The sequence below is a fragment of the Egretta garzetta genome, unplaced genomic scaffold (genome assembly GCF_000687185.1).
Source record: "Egretta garzetta isolate BGI_Z169 unplaced genomic scaffold, ASM68718v1 scaffold14, whole genome shotgun sequence".
Taxonomy (NCBI): Eukaryota; Metazoa; Chordata; class Aves; order Pelecaniformes; family Ardeidae; genus Egretta; species Egretta garzetta.
Window position 1 is genome coordinate 3,542,859 of NW_009259588.1, and position 11,803 is coordinate 3,554,661.

Consider the following 11,803-nt stretch of genomic DNA (forward strand, 5'->3'; position numbering starts at 1 on the left):
AACCTGGCATAACACACAAAACCAAACCTGGAGCTCATATCAATCTCTGCCACTGTTATGGACCACCATCTTTTGCTGCTTACAGTGAAAACTATACCTTGTGATTAACCCAAGGTCAAAAGGAGGGTGCAATACTGCTAACGCATTCTCTCTACACATATGCTCCATGCATAAACAAGGACTTCAGGTTTGTTTTAAAAACTTAGAAAACACCTTATGCTAAATGTGGCATCGACTAAGGAGTTTTATTTAGATTGGAAAATGCTTTGTAACAGAAAATCAGTTTTACTCAATTTAACTCCTAATGGACAACATAAGCAAGACTTGTTGAAAGCAGAAGCACTTAGGTATCACAAAGTGCTGTATTCTGTGATGTTGTCTTAGAAATCAAGGTAAACCCAAGTGGTTAGTATCATCCTGATATGCAATTGTGGCAAAAGGATTAGCTAGATGCAGAGTTAGTTACCTAATGTATTTCATACACTTATGAAGATAGCTTGGATTTTCCAGCCATGAAATCTTTTCTGCAATTGCCTAGATTTTATTTCATGTTTTTAGTCAGTATCATGTTTTTAAGCTATTTTGCAAGCACATCTCAATTTTCTGTACACTGGAAGCACCTTCATGATAATCTTCAAAGTATTTCTGCTTTTTCTGACACAGTAAATGAAAAAGTCTTCTCTAAATTGTCAGTGTGATCCAGCTTGGTTTAACAGATTAATATTGTGGATTTTAGAGCAGCTTTAGAGAAAGCAAGTTCTCTTAGATCTATTAAGTGAACACTAATCGGTTACATTCACTATATTTAAAATGGGTTTTGGTGTTTTCAGGAGTTATTTTTCTGTTCTTATGCTATGACAGTGTTTGTGACACTGAATCATTTCCGATTCATTTACAGCAAGAAATACAGTAATCATGTTCAAAGTAGTCTGCACAAAAAAGATCCTTGAAAAACGGAAGAAAGGAAACTCCAGTTCAAATAGCAAAACACACACGCCACCAAGCCCACCATCCAGTCATTCTGTTTACTGCGAAAAAGGAAAAAGTTTCAGCTTTAGAAACGGAGAATAGTAGTATCACTTTACAGTACCTTTTGAAAGCTCAAGGAACATAGCAGCCTTTCAAAAATAAGGCTTTATAAGCCAAACTCATTTATGTTTTATCTGGTAAAAAATAAGTTGGACAAAACATTTTCAAAGGCATACAAAAGCAGAAATAAAGCAGAACCCCATTACAGATATGGGGTAAGTAAAGCTAAGTTTATGTATCTGAAGAAACAGAAGAATGTCAGAATTTCTAGAAATACACTACACTAAAATAACATGGCAGGAGTGACCGAAATAATGTGATATGAGAGACCATAATCATAGAATCATAGAATGTTTTGGGTTGGAAGGGACCCCTAGAGGTCATCTAGTCCAACCCCCCTGCAGTGAGCAGGGACACCGCTAACTAGATCAGGTTGCTCAGAGCCCCGTCCAACCTGACCTTGAATGTTTCCAGGGATGGGGCCTCTACTACCTCTCTGGGCAACCTGTTCCAGTGTTTCACCACCCTCATTGCAAAGGATTTCTTCCTTATATCCAGTCTAAACCTACCCTGATTTAGTTTAAAACCATTACCCCTTGTCCTTTCACAGCACGCATTGCTAAAAAGATTTTCCCCATCTTTCCTATAGGCCTCCTTTAAGTACTGAAAGGCCGCAGTCAGGTCTCCCTGCAGCCTTCTTTTCTCCAGGCTGAACAAGCCCAACTCTCTCAGCCTGTCCTCACAGGAGAGGTTCTCCAGCCCTCGGATCATTTTTGTAGCCCTCCTCTGGACCCACTCCAACAGTTCCATGTCCTTCTTGTGCGGAGGGCTCCAGAGCTGGACGCAGTATTCCAGGTGAGGTCTCACCAGAGCAGAGTAGAGGGGCAGAATCACCTCCCTTGACATGTGCAGGACCTTGCACTTGGCCTTGTTGAACCTCATGAGGTTCACACAGGCCCACCTCTCCAGCTTGTCCAGGTCTCTCTTCAACTAGAAGAAAAAAACTGGAAGGATGAAACCACAAATTCATGCTTAAAAATCCTTGAAAATTAAGAAAGGGAGCAAAATCGATTGCTGATCAGTCAGTCACAAGCAATGTGCCCACGTCAGACTCGGCACCTTTTCAGGAAGCTGCACCATCAGGAAAATGCACAATTACATCGTTTGCCACTCTCCACACGTCCAGGCCCAAAACCATTGTTATGGGCTTCCTGTTTCAGAACACTAATGTGCAAAATAAAAATAAGCCTCTCCTAGAAATAACGCACAGACAATGAAATTTTGCAGGCATCTTTTAAGACAAGGCAAGTTTGAAGCTCCAAGTACTGTCTCAAAAACATGAAATATTCTTAAAGTCTAATCTTGGTGGCTTTTATTTCGACTATTTGAAGGCATTATGATTAAACGTTGCACCATTCCTTTTTAGAGTCTGGCAAAGAGGTGAGACATTTACACAGGCAAGACATTAAACAAAACACACACACACGCACCCCTACAAACATTAGGGTACATACAACATTAAGGGTGCTGAAAAGAAGAAATAAATCACTAAAACTGACAAGAGGCAATTTGCTGGAGCAAGCTTCAGTCCCAAGACAAATATTCAGCCTGTAGTGCCTTCCCCTCTCCCTTCCAAGGGGCTGATGGATGTATGGGGTACCTGTCCAGAGACAAGAGTGGGCAGGTCTTCTGGCATAGACCTGCTCTTCCACCTCTTGCAGCCACACTACAGACTGTGAGGCTCTTTAAAGGCAAGAACAATAACTTTTTAGAAAACATACACAAATACCTTCAGGCACAAAAAGGAGGTGGCACTTCCAGGAAGCACTGTCTGGGAAAATCTTTCCCAACGACATGCAGTCAAAGCTCTAAAAGACACGCTGCTCCCCTATGTCCTCCCCATCCTTGCTATCCCAATAGCAAAAGATCATCTCTTCTCAGCCCTGTTCACTTCGGCTCTGGCACACCCCCCAGTCGGGCCTTCCCCCTCTTCTGCAGATGCTCACAAACTGTTCCCAGGCCCAGGGCAGAGGAACAGTGGTGGGGGCAGAGCCCTCAACAGCATCTTCTGCATTGCTGTTCACAATTCAGCTGTGCAACACAGTCATGAGCTATTTCCCACACGCACAACCACAGAAGCCCAGAGACGCTCACAATTTCGTAGTGGCACAAGACAACCAGATAAACCAGGTGATGGTATTTAGAATCTGTGGCATGATTTTTTTTATTTTTTTTTTTATAAAAGTCTTACAATTTCAACTCTGCTTCTGAAGCTGATGAATTGCATTGTCATTCAGTATATATAAAAATCAATATATGATATAGAAGGATATTTCAGATGCACTTCAGTGCCTTCAGAAGGAATAAAGTTAGTATGACGTCTTTCAGCCATCAGCAATTTCTGAAAAACTATCACAATCTTGATAGACTCCAAGTCTGATGATGTAGAGAAAAGGATTTGTGTAAAGAGTTAATAAAAGCATTTCAATCACAGCTGATCTCATGAGCTAAAAAATTATGTGACATCCCTATTAAGCATATTGCCAAACAAGAACATCTTACTGCAACAAAAAAAACTCAGGAAGTTTTGTTTTGGAGGTAGCACAATGATAGAAGTCATCCCTGGGTAACAGATTCTTATGCTTATGTTCTTCTGCTGTGTTTTCTTAGTGCCCTGTAGATCTACAATTCAATGCATTCTGCTGTAATGGTAGAATTTGGACAGAAATGCCTACAGGAGGCAGGGAAGTATCTCCAGGCAGTCATTTTCAAAGGCTTGGAGGGAAGGACCAAGTGAAAGACCTTAATTTCTGTTCCTTGGACAAGATCACTTGTTCTTCCTGTAGTTAAACTCACAGGTGAGGGTCATCATCACCATCAGGACAAAAGTGGAATTTCTCAGCTAAAAAGCAAAGCATGCTTGTACGCACACACAAAAAAAAAGTGTGCGGACCAAGATGAATGCTGGCAGAGAAACCAACAGAGCTGCGATAAACACTTGGGGGGGGGAGGGGGAGTACTTGCCACAGCATCACCAGCTTGCTTCTGCTGCAACAGCAGCATCTAGCTGATCTCACTACAGAGCTGAATTAAATAAACTGAACAGGAAGTATAAAGGAAAAAAATAGACAAGATATGATTTATTATGTACTATACAAGAACCACTGGTTTAACTGTCTGCATTCCAGTACATCCTGACAAAGAGAGAAAAAAATATTAATATTTACTTAAAGCAACAGTTCTTAAAAAAAAATGTAAAAAACCACCAAAACCCAAGTTGTACTTGCTGCTCAATTAAAAACCAAACAAAAGCACATTTAGGGAGAAGTAAGATGAAGGTACCAGTAGATCATAGGAAGTTACAAGTTTGTTGCTAAAATATTTAGATAAGACAGACCATCTTTTAAATGTGTCCCCCTCTCATGAGTGGCAAGACTAATAAATCATGAACAGTGAAATCATGAGCTCCGAGGGGGGTCTACCTCTTCAACTGTGACAATTAATATGTCACCCTCACAGCAGCCCAGAGGTAAATTCCTGACACTATTTTTTATGCAAGTATTGTTTTAAAACGTATCTCTTCCAAAATTACACTTGACATTTCTTTAATGGACTGACTTGCACTCCAGCCAACCAGCATCATAGATTTAAGGACATCAGACACAATAAAGATCTTGTCAGATTCACCTAACAGTCTATTTTCCTCCCAATACAGAGGGATAACTTCTCCCCCCAGAAAAGGCCTTGAAGTATCTTTTTTGCTTATTACCAATAACACTCACTACATAAGGAGACATTTTTCTCAAGGTTTGTCATGAATTTTTCATGATTAAAAGCAGTGCAAAATAATCCATGGTTGTGACCTATATTCACAAAACAAGGGAATGTAAATGTAAACAAAGGAATAACAAGGGAATGATGAAATGTAAATACCCAGTCCACGGTATACCCAGAAATCAAAAGGCTCACCTTAGGGTAAGCTTATGCCATGCCTAATTTTTAGGTTAGCCCCTGATAAAGGCTGATAAAGATCACAGCCGGGATCATTTGCCTAGCACTTTAAAGCTGCTTCGGTGCAATTTTCTGCTTGTGTGTGAGTAGACTTCAACTCATGCTACTTCCCTGGGTTTTTTCCTCTCTTACTTTCATCCTATGCTTTGTGACATCTGCAGACAAGAAGCACTACTCACATAAGTTGTCTTACTAAAAAAATCAGTTGGATCATTCAGCAGACGAAGCCTGAAAGCTTGTCTCTCCCTATAAATGAGAGGAGAGGAAGAGGTTTATAGCAGTAAACTAGGACTTCGACAAGGAAGCTGCAGCAGTTTTTTGCCAGGGGGTAGGACACCGTCCTCTCCCACCCCACTCCTGCCCAAGGATTGCCATCTGCATAGCCGAGGCGGCAGAGGAGAACGCCTGTCCTTGCCACCCTCACTACAGTTCACCCTCAGCATATTAATTTCAACCAGCAATGAGGGCACCATAACATTAGGTCCTAGGGTGGATATAACTGCCTGGGGTTTATATTGATTCGTCTTACAGGAAATAATGACTATCAATGGCATTTTTAACGCAACAGCACATAAAACTAACTTTTTTTTTGTACGTCACTTTAAGAGCTGGCAATCTACAGTTTTTGCTCTGCTAATGTACATTCAAAAATGAGCACATGCCAGTAGGCACACTACCGAAAAACAGTCTTTCTACTACAGGTAGCATCCAAAGTGGGAGGTAAAAAGAAGTCAAGAATGTTTTGCAACATTGCTATCTCTTACCATCGTACATCCAAGCTAGGAGATGCACAAAACAAGAGCAGGTCAGCATCTTAATAGGGAAGCACTGAATGGGTCTTGGTCCTGGGAACCAGCACACCCCTCCTCCTCAGCTGCTATCAGAGGTCAGGAATGAAGATTAAACAAGAATACACAACCTGACTCTGGCATCCTACCCAAAGGCTTCAAACCCCAGCTCTTTCACAGCAGAAATAATTTTGCTGCCTCAGTGAGTGACAGCAATCTCCACAGGCACTAAGCAATGAGGAAAAAAAAATTCTGTGATAAACAGCTACAAGATCTTCAGCTATCACATAAATTATTTAGGACTTTAAATCAATATTTGAAATATACATCCTGGAGTTTTGAATCAAAAGGAAAAAAACAACTTTTAAAGATAAAAGTGTATGGTTATTATTCAAACTCTCACTACTATTTGTAATATGTTAGAAAATTCACGAGCACATCTCATCTTGCATCAGGCTCTGCGGCTGTTTCATTCCAGTGACTCTAGGAGTGACTAACACCGTAAGCATGCAAATGCCACACTACAGCTCAACCAGTGCCTACATGCTGGGACCTGAACGACTTTGGCACCGACTGGAAAATGAGGCAGTGAATTGCATTTGCATGTCAGAGGCTGCTATCAAGTCTTTAGGGCCTGTTCACACACTTTTCCAAAGCCCTGTAAGAGTACCAGAAACTTATTGCTGGCTATTCCTTCAAACCATGGAAATCTGGCACTCGCTGGAGAGAAGGCAGCTACCCTGCAGAGACTGCAAGCCCAGGATAGATACTTGCCGTAGAAAGCAAGGTCTTACTTTTCATATCCCCTGCTACTCCAGCAGCAGCCCACCTGGTCATGCGCTCTCAAAAAGCACAGCAAGAATATAATTTCACCGAGTTGCCTGCTGCCACCAGTCCCCTGCCTGATATCCAGGACCTTGTTGCACAGGTACAGCAACACTCATGTGATCCCCAAAGACTTCCTAATACAACCTAAAAGAAAAAAAGGCAACATAAAACCCTGGTGAGGATCCTGTGGAACAGATGTAAGCTGAAGGAACAAAAGAGATCATTATGAGTTTTATTTCTTCATACTTACATTGGAGAACTCTAGTGGATTACACAAAATTAATTAGGACCTGTATTAAACACGTAGCCACTCCCTCTATATAATGAATACATAGGCATTAAAAAACCCTGCTGCTCTACTCAAAGCAGATGGGGTAATGCTCAGCAGCCCTGGTTTTGAATGCATCTGGTAGTCAAATGTCATCTTTCACAAAGCTCCTTCTCAGTCTTCAGACAGCGGCTGCTGGTGTGGCTCCTCAGGCTACAACTGACACAATGCAAGCCTCCACATAAACATCGCAGAATGGAGCTCTAACACACTGAAAACCTGGGCAACTATTAAAACATGGTTTTCCGTACTACCTTGCAATAAGAAAACAAGATACCTTGGACCGGATTTGCAAAATTGCTGAACAAGCTTACTCAAAGAAATTATGTCATGTGAGCCGTGTACCTGCAAATACACCAGAGATCAGCAAAACAAATAGGACTCGCAACCAGAAAAGTCTTAGCTTTCATCGAAATGCCTGCTTCATCACCGCTGGAAAAATAATCACTGCCACAACACCAAGAGGACAGCTTTAAGTACATGTAACTTCGCAATGAATATTTTGCACGATTCTGTCCGCTCCAAGTTCAGGCTTTTCTATATGTTAACTGGCTGTTGGGGGGGGGAGTCAAAGGGATGATTCTCAGTATTTTGTTTAATCCACAGAAATATCAGCAGCTAAGAATTCTGCACAAGAAATGTTTATGACACCACGCGTGTTAATGAATACCTAGGGACTCTTCATTACATGAATCCCTGACGATAGAGCAACGGTTAGTGCAAATGCAAATGCATATTTAAAGGTCCTTTCATATGCACATGGCCGCACTGGCAATGGGGCTGCTGTGGCTAGCCCAGTCCCAGGCCAGCTGGGGGGATCCTTTGTCCACCGACTGGGCCCCTCAGCAAGCAAATGGTTGAAGCAAATGCCGCACAATGGCTCCTTCGGAGATGCAATCTGTCGCATTAAAGCACATCCGTAGGGTTCAGGCCAGGCATCTCTACAAGACCCCATATGCTGGGTACAGGCGCGAGGGTAAGAGAGAGCTCGTAAAACAGGGAGCAGGTTCTTCGGATGCCTAAGGCAGGGAGCAAGGGATCTGAGCAGCTGCAGCGCTCCAAGATCTTCACATCAACTAAAGAGCATTCGTACATGCATGTGCCACGACGCAGGGATGGAAACACGGCCACCGCGAGCTGAGAAAACACCGACGTTTCAAAATGACAGTCTCATCCCCCGTACAATTTGGCCCAGAAAGCAGCAAGGAGGGAATTTTGCACTTGAAATTAAATACATTAAAAAAAACAGGAGCATTTTTCACCAGGCCCCAGCCGCCGTGGAAAGGCCTCTCAGACAAAAAAAACAAAGCAAGTGACCACTGTGAGAACACAGCAGGATCCAACGTGCAGGAAAGGCTGTCAAAGGCGCCCATTAAACTAGCAAAAAATTTGACGTATTTTATCCCTCATCTTGCTTTGGGATAACAGCTAAGCTGCAAGTGAGAAGAGGTTAAAATGTTTTGTTACATAAACAGAGGCAAAACTGCAATTTTAACTTGATTGCCTTCCTTTAAAACACCAATTTCAGCACACCATTCTGTAACAAACTTGTCCAGCTTTTGGTCTAAATCCATAGCATAAATGCTTCCCATGATCAAAATAGTGTTTATCAAAACATGCACAAATCCTTAAAAAGGAAAAGTAATGGCTTTAAGGGATAAATGCGACTAAAAAAAAACCCCGACTTTTTACAAATGTATTGCCTTCAATTTACATTTGCATAACATTACTGACTCCAAAATCTTCAAAACACAATACAATCCATTAATTGCCTACCCGTTATCAACCCTCAACATGTAAGATGTGCTTTAACTTCATGTCACCTTGCTTTGGCAAAAAAAAAAAAAAAAAATTCTTTGAAATATTAAATAATTAAAATACATTGCTCTCCACTGAGGTTTGTATCAAATTCTGCAAGTTATTGCTTTATCAGCTGGTTACGAACAGGGACAAAGCTTTCAAAAAGATTCTTTAAAGGGTTATATTATTCAGCAGTTTTCTGAAACTATTAAGTTACACTCACATTCCCCACCCCCCTCACAAATTGCAGGTCTTTGTTAAACATTCTTTTAGCTTTTACCATGGCAAAGGAAAAAGCGATGAATTGTGGGATGCTTCTTACTCCGGGGGAGAGGTTTTGAATAGAACAGCTGTCCAGAGGCCAGGCAAAAACACACTCCCCTCTGAGAATAAGGCGCTTTTTGTGGGGAAGGAATAGGAATTCAGAAGAAGAATTTATGGAATTGGGTAGATACAATAGGACATTAAATAGAGGACTTCAATCAAGAGGAGGGAAGGAAAAGAAAAAAGGTGCTGCAAAAGAAAAGGGAGACATCACCAGCCAGACCAGCAAGGAGCAAAAAGCTGAAGCTGTTGTTCAATGAAAATATATAAACAGTTGCAGGCGGAATTCGCAACAGCCTCGGCCCTGCGAGCACCCCAAGCACTGGCCTGCACCATGGCAGGGGCTCCCTTTCGCTCTCCCTCCTGCAGGCTGACAACACCTTTGCAAAACACCACCCTCCCCAAAACCAAACTGTGTGACTGGGCGAGTAAGGCACGCTCTGGGAAGGTGGGTAATGGGGGCTTGGCTGTTTCTGTAGTGGAAAGAGAGCTCTGAACCCACCATTCACTTCCAAAGGGCCTATTTTAGCGGAAAATGGAGGCCACGGCTCAGTTTATGTGGTCCAGTACTGCAGATCTGTGCTGGGCACACTCTCGGTTCTGTTGACTGCAAGTTGTTAAAACAAAGCTTTTGTCAAAACATATCACACTTGCCTTTTACATGCATCTTTCTTGCCTCAAAAAGAGGGGAAAAAAAAAATTAAAAAAGAGAGGTATTCACTGTCACTCAGACAGTGAATACCTGCATTTCTGAGCTGTACCACAAGCAGGTGTCACATTTGCAAAAGGCGTTATTAAAAAATCTTTAACACCAAGAAATCCTGTGTAGCAATGCTCGTGAGTGGGTATCCTTATTTAAGGGTTGTTTAATGCTTATCAACACAAGATGCGGGACAGTGCCCAGGTGGAGGGTACTTCACTTGTTAACCCATTTCATCGCCCAGGAGCCTGGCAGCTGCTTACACGACAGGGAGGAAGCACAGCATCCTGCACAGCAGGCTTGCGTGGCTATGTGGGAACTACCATAAAAAACAACTGTCAGATGTTTACCTCAGTGTGATGTATGCACCCCATCATGTACTTACACAAATACTTTATTCTATGTGTTGTAATAGAAATTGCAAGATGTTAATGAAGATGCAGTAGTTACACAGGTACAAGCCTGCACCTTTGCGTAACTTTACACTGTGATTAAAAACTTAGTTTCCAGTTAGACTTCTTCCTATTTCTCAGTCAAAACAGAAATAAAAGGAAGTGACAGGCACTGGAGCTTATGAACTTCCTTAAATCCAAGCTACAAGGCTGGTTAAGCACACAGTGTGCAAACGCCTGAAACTGGATTTTTTTTTTTTTGTGGTGGTGGAAGGTTACCCAGCACTCACCATTTCAGAGAAGGTATTTTTTTCCCCCCACATTGCATTAACAGTGGGACTAAGAATGCAGCACACCAGACAGAAACTGGATGTTATCGTAAAAAAAACCAAACAAACAAACAAAAAGGAAAAAAAAAAAAACACCACCCCACAAAAAAACTCCACACAACCCCAAACAAAACCAACACACCACAACCTGAGGCCCTGATTCACTGACACATTTCCACACCACTGACACATTTCCACACCACTGAAGTTCGATGTTACTCAAGCACGTGTTTTCCATACTCTGCTGGAACAAGGCTGGTATGCAGTCTATCCAAAATGCTGAGCAGCAGAAATGAAGCTCGTTACCTCATGCATAACTGGTACTCAAAGACTTGACTCAGCAAGAGTGCTGCGAGATCAGCCCCCAGCTCCTCCTGCCAACCGCCCCAGTGCCACTAGCACCTCTAACACTGCTCTCCGATCTTCTGAAATAGGCACTGGACTGTAAGGCAGGGTATTAGTTTCACTGCACCTGCACTGCACAGACAGGAGATAATTTACAGTAATTTGTCAGGATTAACCTTTTGATAAGGCACAATTTTTTCTACATTTAAAGGACTTTATAAAGGTGCAAAGGTTCATTTATATTAAGTAAATGCTGCATCAGCAGTTTGACAGTAGCAAAAACTCTGATGCTGAGAATCACTACTACTCTGCTGGCCTTAATCTCTATCACAATAACATGAAGCTTGGCATTTCAGCAAGGCAAGATACGATTCATAACTAGCCATCATTCTTATTTAGCTTTGGGAATGTCAAACAGTATAATTAACAGGAGATACTCGTGGGTTCACACATTCCAGATGTAGAGATTTATGTGGACTCTGCATCACCAAACACTGACAAGTTATTTGCAGCCACGTGTTTTAAAACTGCCTTTGCAGTTTCATCGTATTCAGCCCAGCCAAACAGAATGAGTCAGGTCTGAACGGTGCAGTTAAGTGCTCCTGACCTTATCCAGGGTAACGAATAACACACAGTGTTGGCTCACTATCTTTTTACATTCCAAATCCAGCTGTTTATAAATACATCAATAAAAAAATAAATTCTATGGCCTGTTGTTCACATGCGACTTTTAATGCTTCTCAAAAGTCAACCCCCAGAAGCCTACAGCAAACGTTACCCAGTTTTCAGCCATTCACACCACCTACGTTTATATTTACAGTGCTTTTCTTCACTCTACTGAAGCAGGCAGGTATTTTTAGCCATGCCATGATGCATGTTTAAAAATTGATTAAAATAAATACTCCTACAGCATTTCCATTTGAAGACTA